Below are 19709 nucleotides of genomic sequence, written 5' to 3' on the forward strand. Positions count from 1 at the left end.
CTTGCCTGTGGGCTCACATTTATTTAAATAAATATTCCATTTAATTAATTGTTCAAAGAACTTTAGATAATATCCTCACCAAGGAAACCTGAGGCTTTCTCTTTCCTATTCCTGCCATTCAAATTCATGTACTTTCGAGTTAATTTTCTTACTTCTGTATCATACTAAAAGGGGAACATTACTTATTTATCCAAAGCCTTACCCAAATGAATAGAACTTGAGATTATCTTCCATACGTATGTGGAATATATTTATATTTCATATACATTTTATATAGAGAATATAAAATTAAAGAGTGACCCAAGTCCTTGGAAATCTCAAGTGAGAAAAAACAAAACAGCAGAAAAAAATGGGAAAATAAGCTCATTTAAAGATTTGAGCTCAAAACTGAATATCCAGCCGTGCCCTAGGTGTAGCTCTTTGATACCTTTTTCTAGAAAAAAAAAATTATGACATCATAATGCCCAAGACACAGCCAGATGAATCCATCTTTAATGTGTGATCCATGTTGTTCTAAGTTATTTCTTTGATCCAATAATAAGCGCCTGCTATATGCTAGACACTGGGTTAGGTGGGCGCTGGTATGACAATAATAACCCACGTGGTGTCCTTGTCCTTGGGGAGTTTAAGTCAAATGAGGACAAGAGACCACTCAATAATCAATGTCAACAAAAATAAAACAGACGCTATGATAGATGGCAAATCCCGTTATCTGGCTTAGGGTCAAATACTGCTGGGAAAAAGAGTTTCAAGGAAAATAAATGAACATTTCAAACTGTTTTCAACCAGAATGAAAATATTTTCTGATCAACACTCGCATAACTGGAAATTCCACATGTCTTTGCACATTTTGGCCAGTTATATTTTTGCTCTATTTATAGCCTATAATCATTCATTTAAAAAAAAAAAGATAGCCTCTATGTTTATAAAAAAGATGGTTTGTCAGTTCTTATACTTTTCTACCATGATTAGAAACAGACACCAAGAAAATAAATTCAAACAAACCTTTTTGTTTCCAGTTTACAGGCACCACCAACCAAGCTTTCTGAAATCAATTGCTTGTTCTTGCTTCCCACCGGACACCTATGGCATTTCTTCCATGCAAAACCCCAAGCAAGTTCATCTGCCAAGAATTCCCCCCCAGGAAGCAAGTGGAAAAGGAGCCATATTTGAAAGAACTCGGTCTAATTTCCCTAAGATGACTCCTTTGGAGAAACAGAACTTTGTAGGGGTGAAATGAACTACTTCCATATTTCCCAGAGGGAATCCTTCCTTGCGACCAATTCAGCTGCCTTCTGTATTATAGCAATCTTTAAATAGTTCCCCTTCTACTTATAGCCCTTCTAAATTCACTATTGTTACTCATTATGAGTTCACTGGTATTAGTCAGGACAAGTCAGTTAGTCACTATATTTTTTAAACCACCAACTCCCCCCGCCCTTTCTGGTTTTCCTATCCCTTCAGTATTTTGCAACATTTAAAAGATGAGTAACTAGACACAAGGAATGCTGCTGGGCATTTTGAGTTCGTTTGTGGTTTAAACAGTGACCATATCCCCATCAATAAAAGGCGTACATGGTCACATTTCTTCTCGTGAAAAGGTGACACCTACATTTTAAACTTTAGGATGAAAAATTCAAGTCATATATGTTTGTTTGACCATCATTTCTCATCAACCTATTTAGAAATAGTTCACACAAATTCTTTATTCAGACAACACGGCGGTAAATGGACACCATTCCTTCTTTTGACAAAAAGACCCTTGTCTGCTAAGATTTCTGTTAATCCCAGGAGGGGAGTGGAAAATAATCCAGGAAATTTCGGACTGTTCTGGTCTTTTAAAATTATCTGTCAATTAAGGCCTGATGTAATCGCCCCAACTTATCTTTTCAACCTTATCTGCCAGGACTTCCCCAAATCTGCCATCAATTTATGCTGCATTGAGGGAAAACGCATCTCTGCTGTGAGCCATTCAGAGACCTTCAAAGCCCCCGCCCCTTCCTCGCTCCATCCACACCCAACCATTGCAAAGCACGTGCTCCCCTAGAACCCTCCCCTAACCACTGCAGCTGCCAGCCAATGCATGCTCTTTGAATTCATGCTACACTTTACTGCCTTAAATCCTTCCTGACCTATTATGTACCTACATCCCCTCTTCCTGAGCAGACAGTAGGCTCCCCCTAGACATTCTGTCCTTACAGATGTCTCTTTAACCCACAGCATCTGGCATTTGGACACACACACTAAATTACGTGCAAAACCAAATCTCCTCCATTTCCCCTTTTAAAGGCGGGACATCACACACACCCACAGCAAATTCTTGTCCTATCTGAGTAGCTTCTTTTCCATCATTCAAGCAGCTTAGCACAGCCGTGGTGTATGGACAATTAAAACAAACGTTACAAGGAAGGATTCCCCAGTGAATCAGTAATAAACAGAAATCAACATCTGCATCGCCCATTTTCCTAACGAGCATGACAAATGCACCTTCGCATATTAAAATAATCCACCACTTCACAGGGACATTTAATTCTACGTGGACACACACCATCATGAACTGCCACGGAATTAGCTATTTGGACTTTATAAAATGGCTATACTGAATCGAGGAACAGTTTTTTTGTTTGTTATGAAATATTGTGACTAGACGTTCTCATTGAATTTCTTAAGAAACGGAAAAGTATAAGAAAGTGGTTGCCAACATGCAAATGGCAAAAGCTAGAAGTTGCTTTTGAGCTCACCCTTCACTGTGGAGCATCCTAAAAAAAAAAAAAAATCTTCACCAATTAATTGCTTTCCTTTTTTCCTCTCTCCTGTGTGTGGAGGGGATGGAAGAGAGGGGAAGGGAAGCAAGAGAAGGGCCAGGGTTCATGTTACAGTGAGCATCATCTTTCCAATATGCTCGTCATATGCTATGGTTCCCAACTACTTGCAAAACTTCACTTCTTAAATCATTTATGGAAATTCTGTGGCTAGCCAGCAGTTCAATTCTGTCCAAAAGAAAAAGTTTGGTTTTGTGAAAATGACAGAAAAAGACAGCACTTTACACAAGATTTGTACATTTCATTGTATGTCAATTTGAACTCAGAAGGAAAAAAAAACATTGAAAAAGAAATACTGAACTTAGAATGCAGAAACACTGATGGGTGTCTTTTTTTTTTTTAATGCATCAGAAAACAAGATGGGTTAATGGACGACTCGATGAACAACTAGATGGTTAGATATTTGATAAAGCAAGTATCTTAAAATACTAGTGTTCACTGTAAAATTCTTTCAACTTTGCTACAGACTTGGAGATTTTCATTAAAAATGTGAGGGGACAAAATTCACTGATGTAAATTTATCTCTTGGAAGCCATACACATCCACAAAATGACTTGCTAAAGATCTTTTCAACTATTTCTTTGTACCGCCCAATTGGCATCCACAAGGCAGAAAGCCGTTGGCTTCCCTCCGGCTCTTAACGCAGAGCCCTCACTGCAGGGGCCAGATCTGTCAGGGCCCTCACTTGACTCAAGCCTGAGAATCAGCTGACTGCCCCTGCCACTTGGCAGGGCTGGAGTGTGCCCCTCCTCCCCGGCACGCTGCCCTGGGAGGCAACACAGAACCAGCTGTCCCTGCCGCAGGACCGCCCCACCTGCCCCACATCCTCAGGCTCCATCCCTGAAGTGCCAGAGGGTCTGGTGTCTCCAGGTAGCCACATGCCAGGCACATAAGCGTTTCCCCAGACACCTTAGGTTTCTCCAGAAGCCGCTGGCCATTTCCCTAAGCTTTGCTTCTCCCCTCACCCAGCCAGCAGCACCCTGCCTAGCTTTCCTTGGAGGAAATCCAAGAAGAAGCAGAGAAAAAGGCAAGTCTCCCCCACAACCCCAGTCCCGAGACCAGGAAGGACCGGGACATTTTTTGATGATACACAGTGAGGACCACACGCTCTACGCGTAGGTCCCAGCAACTCACAGGGCAAAGAAAAAGAAGGGACTCTCCCATCCTCTGTTGCGCCTCACCCTTATTCAAAAATCAGGGCCAGGGAGGGAGGAAAAAAAGGCTCATTCTCACAGCTCGTGCTTGCCGAGGACAGGAAACTCCCGACTCGACAGCATCCCTGAGGACAAGGACCCCAGCCACAATCCAAACCCAGCCTCCCCATCCGCCTCATCATTTTGCTCAGAGGAAGAACCGGAGCTAAGAAGAAGTGTGGTGAAAGTCACACTGTGTGATTTAGCCTCCCAAACCACGGGTTCCTCCTAGTCAAAACTTTTGTCCTCTGGTCCTCCGGCAACACTGAGACTCGACCCAGAGCACAGAGGGTATTGTTTGTGTGGTTCGGCTTGGGCCAGAGTTGCTTCGACTCTGAGCTTGGGGCTAAAATCCACAGAGCCGCTCATCTATGAGAAAAGCCCAGAGTCCGGGGTGAAACCCCATTATTAACCCTCATGATCTCATAGGTCAACCCTTCCTGCCCTGCCCCGGTCCCCTTATCTCTTCCCTCTAGACACTGGCGTGAAACACAGACAGCTTGAGGAGAAAATGCCATGGTTTATGACGCCCTCCAGTAGTTCAGAGTGTCCCGCCTCCCAGGCACCCTGTCCCTTAAGGGACAGTCCGAGGGACTGTAATTCCAAGAGGGCTGGGCAGGAGTAGGGGAAACCAAGAGGGAGGTGTTGGGGGAAGTGGGAACCCAAACCACTTGTGCTAGAATTCGAGGTGAGGCAATGCCAGGTTTGGCGAGTATGGAAGTCCAAGTCTGACGCTAAATATCACAAAGAAAAATTCGAATTCTTACCACACGTGACTGGGATTTGAGTTCTCGAGGTCCTCTGTGGTTAGGTTGCTTTAACTTCCAAGAAGAGCTTGCATCAGAACACTTTACAAAAAAGACACACGACTTCCACAGGTAAGTGGATGAAGAAGATGTGGTGTCTACGTGCGATGAAATATTATTCAGCCCTATAAAAGAAGGAAATCCTGTCATATGCTACAAACGTGGCTGAACCTTGAGGACATGATGCTATAAACCAGGCGAGCCAGTCACAAAAAGACAAATACTGCATGATTCCATCTATGTAGTCAAACTGCTAGAAACAGAAAGTAGAATGGTGGCGGCTGGGGCTGGGGGGTGGGGTTGGCAGGGAGAAGAGAGATGTTTAATAGGTACAGACTTTCAGTTTTGCAAGATGAAAAAGTTCTAAAGATCTGTTGCACAACAACGTGACTATAGTTAACACCACAGTACAACATGTTTAAAAAAAGGTTAAAGTGGTCAAATTTATGCCAGGGTTGTTTTTTTTTGGTTTTTTTTTTTACCACAATTAAAAAAAAAATACCCACTGCCTTCACTATATTTTGGATATATTCTAAATCTCCAACTCCATATTTTGATATTAAAAAAGAAAAACAGAACAAATATTTAAGTGATTTTTTTTTCTGATTGAAAATGAAAACTCTCAAATTAAATTGCTTCGAAGATGCAAGCAGAATGATTAGAAAACACTTGAAAGCACTGCTTGCGACAAACTTTGTCATTTTCAGCATGCGTGACATTTCCATAGCAGGAAGAAGCCTGACGTTCTTCTTGGATGGCATGCGTGGTATGCTGAATTGGCTTCTAAATCAAATGAGACTGCTGATAAGCAGCCTTTTAGCAAAGAGAAGGATGTATCACAAGACCATCTTAGAGACTGAACACTGTGGCCATTATAACAAAGGCAGTAAAATGAATAATTCATGCATAGACGGAGTGTTCAGGCATTACAGGCAACTGTGACTCCATGAACCAACGTTCCTGCATCATTCTAGCAAACCAGTCTTTACTCTCTTACTACTCTAAATGCTAACTACATCATCCATGTCTCTGAAATAGAAAAGTGACTTAAGGAGACACATTTCTAAGAACAGTAACTCAAGTCGATGAAGCAAAAAAAGCAGGGCAAACTTTTATTCACCCGGCCTTCCTTTCTGAAATGGCTACACTCACAGGAAACTACACATTTTCCAAAGCTCATGATTTCAAGAAATTCCACTCTCTCCCTTTGTCATCCTCGCCTGGCAAGACCTAACACAGCCTTAGATCCAATTTTTTGCCTACACCATGTCTGTGCCCACTACACTGCTGGAGGAAAGACACACCCACTCCGGCACAAACCTTATTCATGGTCACCAACCTCTGATAATCATGATGAATTTTGCTGGTCCAATGACTCTCAGATTCTCCCAAATGACTATTTCATCCCCTTTGCTCTCTCTTCAAATCCCCAGTGCCTCCTCACCCACCTCACACTCAGCTTCCAATTTCACTTAAATACCAGCACAATCATAACAGACTTTCCACACGCCCTCACCATTACATCTGTCCTCTGATCGACATTTGTGCCTGTATCAGTTGGGATCGGCTAGCTAATGCTACAGCAATAACTTCAAACCACCAAGGACACTAGATGTCCACACCGGCCAGCTAGGAGCTCTGCTTGGTGTTATACGTACTCGGGGATATAGAAATTGATGTGTGGTCAATTTCTGGACTATTACCATTCACCATGGCTGAGGGGAAAATGATTTTGAAGCTTTTCCTGCTAACAGTTCAGTGCTACAGCCCAGAAATGCCATGTGTTACTAAACATAACTCTTTGGGCCACAACCAACTGCATGACCCCACCAAGCCATAAGGAGCTGGGAAGTACAATAATATAAAATAAAATAAAGTAAAATAAAATAAAATAAAACAGTAACAAATTTAGTACGTTTCTAATAAAGTTAAAATGGAAAACAACTAAACAACTAGAGTAAGTAAGAAGCAATCTATAAAAATCCTAATTAAAAAAAAAAAAACAAAAAACCCTACTGGTCTGTGGAACTTTTAGGTAATTCTAGTCTGAAGTTAACTCTGTTCTCAAGACATTCCAGCCACAGCCTGAACGAACATCACAAAGAGATGCTGTCAGAACAGGAGTTTGGGTCTCTGGAGCTGGCCAATTGGTAGGATTTAAGAGTGATCTTCCATGAGTAGGGCTGCCAAATGATCACCTCACTACAGAGATGTACTTTCACTTTTGTGTATTTCCCAGCAACCCGACAAGGCTAGTTTCATGGCAAGAAACACACCTCCTCTTTCAAATCCAAATGGACAACTTATTAAGAATCTGAAAGGTGCTAGGAAAAAAAAGTAAAGCTCAGTTAATTTGCCTAAGTAAAGGTCACCTTGAGTGCTATTACACATAACTCAGGTCATTTCCTTTAAGGTATGAGCCCCCATTTCCAAACAAATTAGAATACTGTAATACAACAGACTAGACAAATTTACAAATAGGCATTTATACACTTAATCATACCCAGTGTAACTATATTTAATTAAGTCACAACTTTAAATTCAACCATCCTTGTTCTACATTTGCTTGTATGAAAAATGCAGTCGTTAGACCAGATCATTTTTAAATAACTTCCCACAGATTATTTGGAGGCGCATGAGCCACATAATGAAAAGCAATGGCTTACACAGTCACGAGGCTGTTCTAACGGGCTACAATTGTAAAATAATTTAAAGAGAGGCAGGACAGAGGAAGCCAACCCTGACCAGAACAGAGATTAAACTAGGGCTATAACAAGTTGGTCCTCCAAGATCAGCATTAATATATGTATTACTTCTGAGTATAAAGAATGCATATAAAACATAAGGAATAAAGACTGAAAGGTAAATCCATCCTAAAAACTATAGCAACTTTGACTTTCAGTGATGAGAGATCAAATAATTGGGGCCAACACTCCCACTGAAGATAACTAAAGAAGTTGAGCAAAGGAGAACATCTTAAAAGGTATCAAAGAGCTATCAAGATGGTGAGGAACAACTGAATACCAAGTCTGGAAGTGGATGGAAGAGTATGTATAGGGCTATTTTTGCCTGGGGTATGTTTGTGGATACCCTAGGAACATGAGTGGATGAAGGTTACTTCTGATGGCTCTGGGGGAGAAAAAAACGGAAGGTGGGACCCACCAAGAGTAAGTCACTTCATTTTGGGATGAAAAAATAAAGTGAACAGAAAGTAACCAGCCCTCATGTGGACTTACAGCCAAGCTTCAATTCGTTGGGGTGGCTCAGATAACCTAGACTAAGACGATTCCAGAGAGCTACCTTCAGGCATCTGACCAAAAAAAAAAAAAAAAAAAAAAAGAAAGAAACATTCTCTAGAGGCATAAAACTTCCAACTTTTCAAACATAGTATCTGGACACAACCAAAGATAATCACTTATGCAAGAAGAAAAGAAACCGTGAGCAAGAAAAAGTCAGCAGAGCTCAACAAGACACAGCGGGGAGGGGGAAACCCCAAGACTCCAAATATTAGAATTGTCAGAACTGGAGTATAAAAAACTACACTTAAAACATATTCAAGAACAAAAAGCCAGACTCAAAAACTTTCAGTAGGAAACTGGAAACTTTTTTTTAATGATACAGATTTGAAAAAAGAAGAAAATATCCATTCTAGACCCAGAAATACAATTTTTGCAAAATTAGAAACTCAACGGATGAAGAAAGAATTAGTGAAATGAAAGATAAGTCTGGGGAAAAAAGGTATTCGGAATGAACTACAGAGAGGCACTAGGATGAACAAAAGGACAGGGATGAACAATATGGTAGCAAGTCTCAAAGACAGGGACATACAATGAACCATGCTTCCCAGTACTCATGAACTTGTATAATCCCCTCCCACATTAAATCTAAGTTAGCTTTAACTAAAGCTTCAGTTATCTTTAACTAAAGGAACAGAGCAAAAGTGATAACTAGTAAGCCAGAAAAAGAAAGAAAAATATCATATGATATCATCCATATGTGGAATAAAAAAAAAAAGACACAAATGAACTTATTTACAAAACAGAAACAGACTCACAGACATAGAAAACAAACTTATGGATACCAGTGGGTAAGGGGGCGAGAAGGGGTAAATTGGGAGTTCGAGATTTGCAGATACTAACTACTATATATAAAATAGATAAACAACAAGGTCCTACTGTACAGCGCAGGGAACTCTGTTCAATATCTTGTAGTAAACTATAATGGAAAAGAATATGAAACAGAATATATACATATGACTGAAACATTATGCTGTACACCAGAAATTGACACAACGTTGTAAACTGACTATACTAAAATTTTAAAAGAAGATTCTATATAACAACAAAAAAAAAATGATAACTATGCCAGTTCTGGGTTTGTGTCTTAAGAGAGCCTGGCAGCTTCCACTTTCCTAGAAGCCCTCTTTGGGGAGCCCTGAGTCACCATGTAAGAAGCCCAGCTGCCCCGCTGCAGAGACCACGTGGAGAGGCCACAATGAGAGGCCAGAGGAAGACAGAATCCTGAGACTAAGATGTCCTGTCATCCCCGTTGACACCAACTTCCAGATGTCCCCATCAAGGGCACCAGACATGTAAGTGAAGGCATCTTCAGTGTTTGTCCCAGCTGTCTTCTAACTGTAGCCTCGTGACAGATCCTCAGCAAGACCAGCAGAAGAATCACCCAGCTGAGCCCTAGTCTACCCACAGAACCATGAGAAAGAATGGAATGGTTGCTGCTTTAAGCCACTATTTTTTTTTTTTTGGAGAATATTTAACACGTATTTCATCGGATAGGGAGGAATGAAAAAAATGAGCTAGAAACAATGTACAAAAACAATGGCTGAGAATTTTCCAAAATTCACTAAGGGTATCATTCTCAGATTCCAGAAATCCTAATAAACGCCCAAAAGATAAATGAAATCTATGTTTTAGCACATCATAGTAAAAATGCAGAAGACTAAAGATGCAGAAAAAAATTTTTAAAGTAGCCAGAGGGAAATAAAAGCAAATTACATTCAAAGGAGCAACAATTAAGACTGACAGCTGACTACCCCTCACCAAAAAAATCACTGAAGTCAGAAGACAGTGAAGTGGTATCTCCAAAGTGCTAAAAGAAACAATATGAATAGAATAGTTCCAACCTAGAATCCCAAAAGTGGTGAACATATCTATCAAAAATGAAGGTGAGAAAGACACTTTCCGAATAACAAAAACTGGAAAAAAAAAAAAAACCCTATCACTAGCGGAACTAAATGAAATAGAAATGATGTTTGTCCAGCATAATTAACACCCCAAAGTGTTTAAAAAGTAAATAACATATCTAAGTAACTCATGGGTCAAAGAAACAAATACCCACATGAAATATTTTAAACTGAATAACAAATATCCTGCACATTAAACTTGTGGGAATGGAGCCAAAGCTGCTTAGAATAAGAAATATATATGTTAAAAATAAGAACAGCTAAAAATGACCAAGCTAAGTATGTATCTCAAGACATTAAAAGCAAAATAAACTAAGAAAGCACAAGGAAGAAATATAAATAAGGGCAAAAATAAAGTAGAAAAAAAGCATAAAATAGTGATGATCCACAAACGTGTAAGTTGGCTGTTTGAGAAGATTAATAAACATGCCAGGCCTTTGATAAAGACTGATGAATAAAACAGAGAAAGAGACATAACTACAGACAATCAAGATAATTAAAGAGTATATTTCAATCAACCTTATTCCAAAAAGTTTAAAATTTTGGATAAATTGGAAAAAGTCTCAAAAATTAGAATTTATCAAAATGGTCACAAGAAATATAAAACCTGAACAGTGCTTTAAGAAACTGAATTTGTAATTTAAAACCTTCTCATGGTAAAAAATAAACTGCATGTGCAGATGGCTGTACCAGCAAGTTCTACCAAAACTTGAAGAAAGCAGTAACACTTAACACAAAGATTTATGGATAAACGATACAAACCTTGTCACAGAACAGAGCAAAAGGCATTATCCACAGCTTGGAGTCTAGATTGAGCCAAACATAAAAACACAACTAGAACTAAACAAGAAGTGAAAACTATAAACCAATCTCACTCATGATCACAGATGCAAAAATCTGAAAGAAAATCCTGGCACACAAAATCCACATTATTTTAAAAGAATAATATACCCTGATCAAATTGAATTTAAATATGGAATCCACACTCAGTTTAAAATAATTTTTTAAATCAGTCAATATAATTGACCATATTAATACATTAAAGGAGAAAAATCTTCTCATCTCAATAGATGTAGAAAAAGTGACATCTATTAATGATCTAAAACATAAGCAACAGGCGGAAAATTCCTATTCTAAACAAAGATACATACCAAAAAACTACAATAAACATAATACTTAATGATGATACATCAAAAGCAGTCCCTTTTAGAAAAGGGAATGAGACAGGACATCCACTGTCATCTCTTCTACTTGACAGTGCACTAGAGGTCTTGGCCATGGCAATAAGGCAGAAAAAAGAAAGATTAAAAAGAAAGAGTTAATATTTACAGATGAGAAGATTATATTCATAGAAAAACCAAAGGGATCACTATTATTACAATTATAAAGGGTTTTTAGCAAGATTGATGACTATAACATCAAAGCTCAAAAATAAAATTTATGTTAAAAAAATAAAATAGAATTTATGTGTATATATCAGCAATTGTTATAAATAAAATGTTTAAAAATATGCCATTTTGATAATATCAAACAAATACATGGGACTAAATCTAACAAAATATGTGTAAGATCATTATGCAGAAAACGACATCAATGAATATGTTGAACAAATAAAGCCAGATGCAAGAGTATGTAGTATATTAATCCATTTACATAAAGCTCAAAAATCGGCGAAACTGCATCATCTGGGGATAAATATTTAGGTAGAAAATTAAAAAGCAAAATAAGGTTTGCATAGAGTCAGGATACCTCTGGGAGCAAAGGACACTGGAAGGGGAAAGACAAGGCTTCTGAGGTCCTGGGACCATTCCAATTCTTGGCCTTGGTGGTGGAGAGATGGGAGCTCGCTGACAATATTTCTTTCAGCTGCGCACCTAAAACCACATTTCTGTATGTAGAGTGCATTTCATACATGTGCATACATGCAGAAAAGGTTTTTAAAAATCCCCATGGAAGCAGCTACAAGACAGGGGGTGGGAGGGTGGAAGCAGAATCCCAATTGGGAACAATCACTGAAGAAATTTAGTGAAATGTCATTATTTTTTTTTTAAACAGAGTAAACAGAGGAACAGTCTCCCTAGCAAGATCTTCTAGAGTCAGAAGACTTGGGTTTCAGTCTTAGCTCTACCGCTCACTAGCACTGCAGTATGGGGAAAGTCTTTTTTAGCTAAGTCCAGTCCTCTCTACTGCAAAATAAGAATTCCACTTAACTCCCGATTAGAGAGAATATATCTACAGTGTCTTGTCACATAATAGAAGGTCAGTAAATGGAAATTGCTTTTGTAATTATCTTTGCTATAACTGGAAGGAGGGGGTATCTTCCCGTTTTTATTAATAAGTTTACAGTCTTAAACTGACATATGAAGTTCTGAGCAAAGACATTACCAGTCATTCGGTTAATAAAAATTGACCACCAGGAACTACTTCACTTGAAATCATTATTAGATGACAAGTTTAACAGAACTCTCAATAAATTACATTTAACACATTCAATAAATAAGACTTCAGGAGGCTACGCCAATAGTTCTTTTCCGGAAAGAATTGTGAGAACCCCTTTTACGTGTATATAGTAGATGATCACAGTATAACTTTTCCATAAAAGTAATAAAGAGCCTTCACAGGCTGAAGACACTAAGGATCTCTATGTCGCCCATCAATGAGCATTCACATTGGTCCAAAGATGTTCAAACACATAGGTATTCACTGTGGCAGCATGAGTTGCCCGTGAGCTTTCTTGTCCTTATTTCTACATTCACAGCCCAAGCAACTAAGGCCATGGGAGATTCAAGCAACATGTGAGAATCAGTGTGATAAGATGCAAAAAGAATATTATCTAAGAGACCAACAGATCTGCTTGCAAATCCTGGCCCTGGCACCTCCTATTCAGGTATCCTCTTTCAGCCTCCGTGTCCCGAGTTGTCCAAATGGAATAAAACCAATCTCATGGGATCGTTTCATGGAACGTCTTCAGCGCAGAATGGTGGGACCATCATTCTGCTGAGTGAAGCTACCACTTAACTCTGATTTCTCACCCCACCATATTAGGTCTCCTTCCTCACAAAGGTGTTTCCTTGCTAAGTGTCTCAAATGAGTTGGCTAACGCAGCCATTAACGAGACATCTCCCACGGTACAGGGATTAGAACCCCAGAAACTCAGAGCTGCAGAGAGCTCTGAGACCACCAGACACTCTAGTTATAACCAGCTGCATCCACCGCAATTTAACATCTTTTACAGCATTTTACAGATCATCAGTATGATGGTGGTTAACTGTTAAGGATTTGCTAAGGGTCTAGAACAGGAATTCTCAAGCCTGACTGCACATTACAATCTCATGAGTAGTTTAACACACACACACACACACACACACACACACACACACACACACACACACAAGGACATGCCCAATCTCAAATCAACGCAATCAGAAATTTGAGACCAAGCACAGGCATCTATATTTTGTACAAGCTTAAGACTCCAGGTGTAGCTAGGGGATGAGACCACCACAACAGAAGAAAAGATGAAGAAACTGTCAGTACTTAGTGATCAAAAAATGGCTTTAATAATTATGTGGGCATTTTTTCTATCCTACTGAAATATGAAAGAAAAGTCAAGTGAGAAGCAACTCAAGAGATCCAGACTGGGGGAGGGTATATACACAGCTCAGTGGTAGAGCACGTGCTTAGCATGCACGAGGTCCTGGGTTCAATCCCTAGTGCCTCCTCTAAAAAAAAGTAAGAGCGAGAGATCCAGGCTGTATTTAAAGAATTTCATGATCAAGAGAGTCAGCTGATGTGCTGTGCACCAGAAATTGACACAACACTGTAAACTGACTATAACTCAATATAAAAATAATAATTTTAATTATTAAAAAAAAGAGTAAGCTGAGATAACAGAATTAGAAAAAATAAAATTACCTCCTCTAGAACAACGTATTTCATGTGAAGAGCATATTTTGGTACTGTCATGCTAAGAAAAATAAATGGAAAAATGGAATGACGCTGATTTCTCTCAGGGCTCTGCACCTTCTCTTGTGATTTTATCCAAACCCAACAGGGCATTAGCAAGCCACTCAAAATGTCACATTGTAAATGATTCCATGTCATAAAAGTGTTCTTAAGAAAAAGTGGAATCAAAAGCATGACTTTTCTTTTGAGGTAGTCTCCATTTTGTACAAAATATATTTCTACCCAAGTCCTAGGGATTCCTGCTTTATTTTGCCAAATTTCTCCTCTAGAAAATTAGTTGTTACCATAGTAATATTTACCCACCCTGATATCATTTCCCGCTTGCTTATTCTAGGGCTTTTGCACATAGCAACCACACAGATCTCTACTGCAAGCTGCTCACAGCGCTCGGGTCCTTGGCAACATTCAGGAACAAATATATCTTTAAACTATGGGGACATTTAGCTGAACGCCATAGTTTTAGACATCTCTAAAGTGCTATTTGTGCTGAATGTATCCCAGATCTGTCAATTCTTATGAGTAACATATCTCTCCTCATCTTCATCCAACTCGATTGGTGAGAGCTACGGAAGAATAATCTGGTTCATAATTTTGCTCATAATTCCTGTATTTTGGAGCTAAAGACTTAATTGCAGCATATCTAAGCAATTGATTCTTTAAGACACAGGCATTTTATCACTTAAAAATTACTGTAAATAAATGATATCATCTTTCTTCCAATTTTGAGAATATTCTAGTCTTTAACGTAAGAACTTGGCAGTTACTACGGTAGTGATTTGAATCAATGGAATGTTGGTGGACTGATGTGGCATGGTCAACATATTTCATCTAGAACTAAGTGGAAAGTCAGATAATGAATAATGCAGTTCTTTGCATATTATTTTTAATATTATCTAACTATTTAAAAGTATTTACGTATATATAGTATGTATAGTATTTTTAAAAATATACCTACAACCACATAGAACAAAGCGTTAAGGAAATTGAACTAAAATGTAAATTAAGATTAAATCCCCAAAAGTCCTAATGAGAAATGTCTTTTTATTTTTTTAATGTTTACTCTATGCCCATTTATAGTAGGAGGAAAAGGGTTTCGAATCATAATAGGGGACTTTTTCCAAATTGTATCCACCAGCAGGTCGTCCCAGTCTAATGATTCATGATCTCTTAGGTACACAATGGGGTTTCTTACCCCGGAACGGGGTTTGCAATGAGTCACCCCGTGGCTGATTCACTTTCCTTGATGACTAAGTTGTGCAGGAGTTTGTCAGTGAAGGGCCCACGGCCCACCACAAGGCGGCACCCCAGGGAAGGAAGAGCCTGAGATTGGCAGGTTTGGAAGGGAAACAGTCACTGGGCTGCAGGAGAGAGCTAGCATACATCCACAAAAAATATAAAAACATACACAGTTCATTGATGAACTAGTGCACTGTGTAGGAAAGTCAGCGTCAGAGCACCGTCTTCAGTCCTCTGAAAAGGAGTGGTTGAAAGACTTAAAGTTAAGTCCAAAAAGTGGCAAAGTTAATTTAACCTATGGTCAGCCCTAACACAAACAGATAATTTGGAAGAAAAGAAATAAAAACCTAATCAGTGTTAGATTGACTCCTTTTTTATCTAAAGAATCAAGACTCTTCCAACACCTTTGCTCAAGAATTTCACACACATCCAAATAGCTATCTTTCATTATTGATACCAGAGGTTGACAAATCTTTTCCATAAATGGTCATATGTAGTCTCTGTCCCTCTGCCGCCATTGTGTTGTTGAAATCAGCCACAGACCATTAAGTAAAACGGCATGGTTGAGTTCCAATAAAATTTATATCGACAAACACAGGTGCACATTTGCCCTAAAGCCAGGCAAACACTTCACATAGGTTGGGCATCTGAGTTTGTAAAGGATTTTTAAACCCCACTGCATTCAGCGCCTCCCTCCAGTGAGTTAGATCCGCTGATATCTACACATAATCCACACGTAAGGAAACTCAAGGACAAGATGACCATCAAAGAACAGGAACAAGCAGCACAAAAGATTCTTTAGTTCAAGAATCATCACTTTGTTCCAAAGACTCAAGATGTTACATGTTAGATCACTTGTAACACTGCTTGAGTTTCATCTCATAAAAACCTGAGACTTCCGAGATTCAAATAAGCCAAACAAAATGTCATGGCCCAATAGCTTGTAAGCAAGATCCAAGACTTCCAGATAAAATAACATCGCTTTTCTTAGAAGTTAAAAAGGAAAAAAACAATGATTCTAAATAATTACTGTTCTAATTATGCCTATTTTAAATAAAGAGGTATACAATAAATTTTTTAAATTTTACCTAATTATTATTATTATTGATGTATTCATCGGGGTCAAATTGAAAGGCAAATAATTCAAAAAGAAAACTTCTTTTAAAACAGCATTTCTAAGGACCATCTACCTCAGTGCTATTCAGCTTCTAATACACAAAGGAATCCCCTGGGGATGTTGCTGAAATGCACACTCTGATTCAATAAGTCTAAGGGAGGAGCCCAAAGTCCTGCATTTCTAACAAGCCCCCCAGTTGCTGGGGAGGCCGATGGCCCGTGGACCACCCTTTAAGTAACAAAGAATACATAATCATTGGGGAAATGTTGATATTCACCCCTTGGGGATTCCTAGGGACCAGGAATTTAAAATTAGCTCCCACCAAAAGTAATTATGCACTTTTTAAAGGAATTTAAGGAGACTAATGCACAAATGAGGCGGATCTTTTCTTTAAAGACTAGAAAATCCACAATGGCTGTGTATATTTGAGTTAAAACTCAAGAAAGTCGAGTTCCATCCAAACAGGGGCACTGAAATGGCTCATTCAGTAACATGGTACTAACTACTATACATAAAATAGATAAACAACAAGGTCCTGCTGTATAGCCCAGGGAACTATATTCACTATCTTGTAGTAACCTATAATGAAAAAGAATATGAAAACGAATATATGTATGTATATGTATGACTGAAACTTTATGTTGTATACCAGAAATTGACACATTGTAACTGACTATACTTTACTTTTTTAAAAAATTACATCTTTAAAGGAAACTAACATTGACTAGCAGTTTATTCCATGTCAGGCAAAGTGATGCTTTCAACACATCACTTTTTAAAATCTTTCCACTTCAGAGGAAGCACCTGCAGACAGAGCCTCTGCTTGAGGTCAGAATCTGGATTCAAAACCCACCAGTCTGTCTATATTTACTGCTTTTATTTATTTCTATTTTTGTGTTTTAATCCTCTCTTTTCCCTTCCCAGTAGTAAATGGGATCATGACTCCCAATTACTTCTCCCTCTCTAAAATCGGGCTGCTCAACCTGTGGGCCGTCATGGGCCGTCATGGGCCGTCATGGGGGAGAAGTGTGTGTGCCCACCTGGCGGACTCTGGGTTTGGCCCCAGGACACACTTTGATCACACTTTGAAATGTGAGCAGATATGTCACCAACCACCTGCAAGCAGAGGTTTTAACTGTGTTGCATGGTTTGGATTGTGTTCCTGCTCTCAGCCAAGAGAACAGCATGTCCCAGATAGTAACTGTTCTTTCAGTATTACTTGTAATCAAAAATTGGAAACAATCTACGCCTATTAAAGATAATAAAAACACATGAGAGGAAAAAATACATAATGTAAAATGCAAAAAGTACAATGTGACTATGATTATAGCTGTGGGAAAGGACGACATTCATATGCATGGGAACAAAAGGACTCCAAGGAAATATATCAAAATATAATCAAGATTTTGGTGAACTTTCAGTCAATTTTTGTCCTCTGTTGTCTACGTCTGTTACAGTGTCATACGGCTTTGATAAAATTCCAATTCATCCTCAACTTTCAAATTTGAAGGCAAGGCTTCTTAAAAATTAGTATAAATCACAAGCATGCGTTGCAAAAAAGGGAAGCTGTCACATCTCAGAATTTCTCTCTTTATGTGCAGTGAACCCTCGGGGTCACCAGTTACTAGCAGTGTGACCTTGTGTAAGTTAACCGCTCTGCGCCTGTTTCCTCATCTAAAAAGGACTTAATATCTATTTCTTGGATTATTTAGCACATTCAATGTGGTGATAGGCAGAAAGCGCATGACTCAGAAGGACCTCTCTTTCACTACAGCTAAGAAAGATCACAGAAAACCGATATGATTATATCTGTTATAGAAAAGAATTTATCAGTGAAGCATTAACCAAAAATAATATTCAAGACAATCTGAGGCCCGCAGCAGTCCATGAACTTTAGCTCTAAGGAGATCCTACAGCACATACCACTTTTAAGGACCCTTGTGATTACAGAGGGCCCACCCAGATAATCCAGGATAATCTCTCTATTTTCAAGTCAGCTGAGCACTCTTAAATTCCAACTGCAACCTTAATTCCCCCTTTGCCATTTCACATGTTCACAGGGTTCAGAGATTAGGACACAGACATCTTTGGAAGGCCATTATGCGACCTAACCTAGTACATTGTGGTACTTGGTGTAAAATAACTCAAGATTTACTGACTAGCTGATGTCACAGATTCCCACAACACAGCACAATGTGCACCTCTCTTTTCTGATTTTATACCTTGATGTTCCCTGTGGTTGAGCAACATTCAGCCCCTTAAATCAGAAAAGCACTTATCTACATAGCAAGTGTACTTGAATGAACGAATGCGTTCCTGCCCAGGAAGCACTCTCTGAACACGGAGGGGGCAGGGGACAAAACTGGAAATCCCACTGGCACTGAAATCGGGGCTGCTAGAGAGACTGCCGAAGTTCTGTGGAGCTGCAGCTGAGGATGCTGGTAAAGACTTCCCTGAGGAAGGCACTAGGGCAGAATGCGGATGAAGAAGACAAGCAAGGGGCTGGAGGCATGGCTCAGCTGGGTGTGTCAAGGGTGCGAGGAAACAGCCCCCCTCCATGTCGGCTGGAAGACCAGAGATGGAGGGAGAGTGGGCGAGGGGCTCCGGGTTGCTGCTGAATTGCCCTGCAGAAGGACATCATCAAAAAAAAAAAAAAAAAAAAAAATCAGACGAGGGGAAGAAAGCCAGCCTAGATCCCGAGGAGGGATCAAAGAGGCCAAAAGGAGGAAGAAGTGCCCAGGAGCTGGGGAGCAAGTTGTCCCCATGAGAGGCCAACAAACAGATTGCAACCATTGGGGGAATGGGCGGAGCAGGGGGCAAGAGAGAGGCAGAGAGTGAGAAAAAGGAAAGAAAACGAGGAGCAAGAGGGAGACAGAGGACAACAGGGAGGGCGGGGAACTTTTCTGGGCTACCACCAAGCCCCCCCATCACTGTGCTTGCATACCCTTGCGTAAGGAATACATGGAAAAATTACATAGACAGTAAGGGGCACGGCGGTTGCCAGGGGCTTGGGGGAGAGGGCCCTGGGGAGTTACCGTTTAATGGTGGTAGCGTTTCAGTTTTGCAAAACGAAGAGCATCCTGGAGACGGATGCTGGTGATGGTTGCGCGACACTATGGATGTATTTAGTACCACTGACGTGTATAACGTAAACATGGTACAAGCTAGCAAGTTTTACGTCCTGTGTATTCTACCACAATAAAGAAAATGAAAAAAGGAAAAGAAAAGGAAAAGAAAAGGAATGAAAGTAAACGGCTTACCCATTTCTCTTTCAAGTAGCCAAGTACTGAAAAGAAGTAGTGTGTGGGACAAAGTAAAAACAAAACAAGAAATTCTATGACAAGCTTGGGTACCTCCACAGGCTAAAGA

General features: G+C 39.5%; 1 long non-coding RNA gene across 1 annotated transcript in view; it reads right to left on the bottom strand.

Moving 5' to 3' along the window:
* Window positions 1-4672: 4672 nt before the first annotated feature.
* Window positions 4673-19709, bottom strand: part of LOC116662116 — a 28441-nt gene continuing 13404 nt past the window's right edge. Inside the window, exon 4 of the long non-coding RNA XR_004318097.1 lies at window positions 4673-4946. This is a non-coding gene — a long non-coding RNA (uncharacterized LOC116662116). The remainder of the gene's footprint in view (window positions 4947-19709) is intronic.

The sequence above is a fragment of the Camelus ferus genome, chromosome X (genome assembly GCF_009834535.1).
Source record: "Camelus ferus isolate YT-003-E chromosome X, BCGSAC_Cfer_1.0, whole genome shotgun sequence".
In the NCBI taxonomy this organism is placed as follows: domain Eukaryota; kingdom Metazoa; phylum Chordata; class Mammalia; order Artiodactyla; family Camelidae; genus Camelus; species Camelus ferus.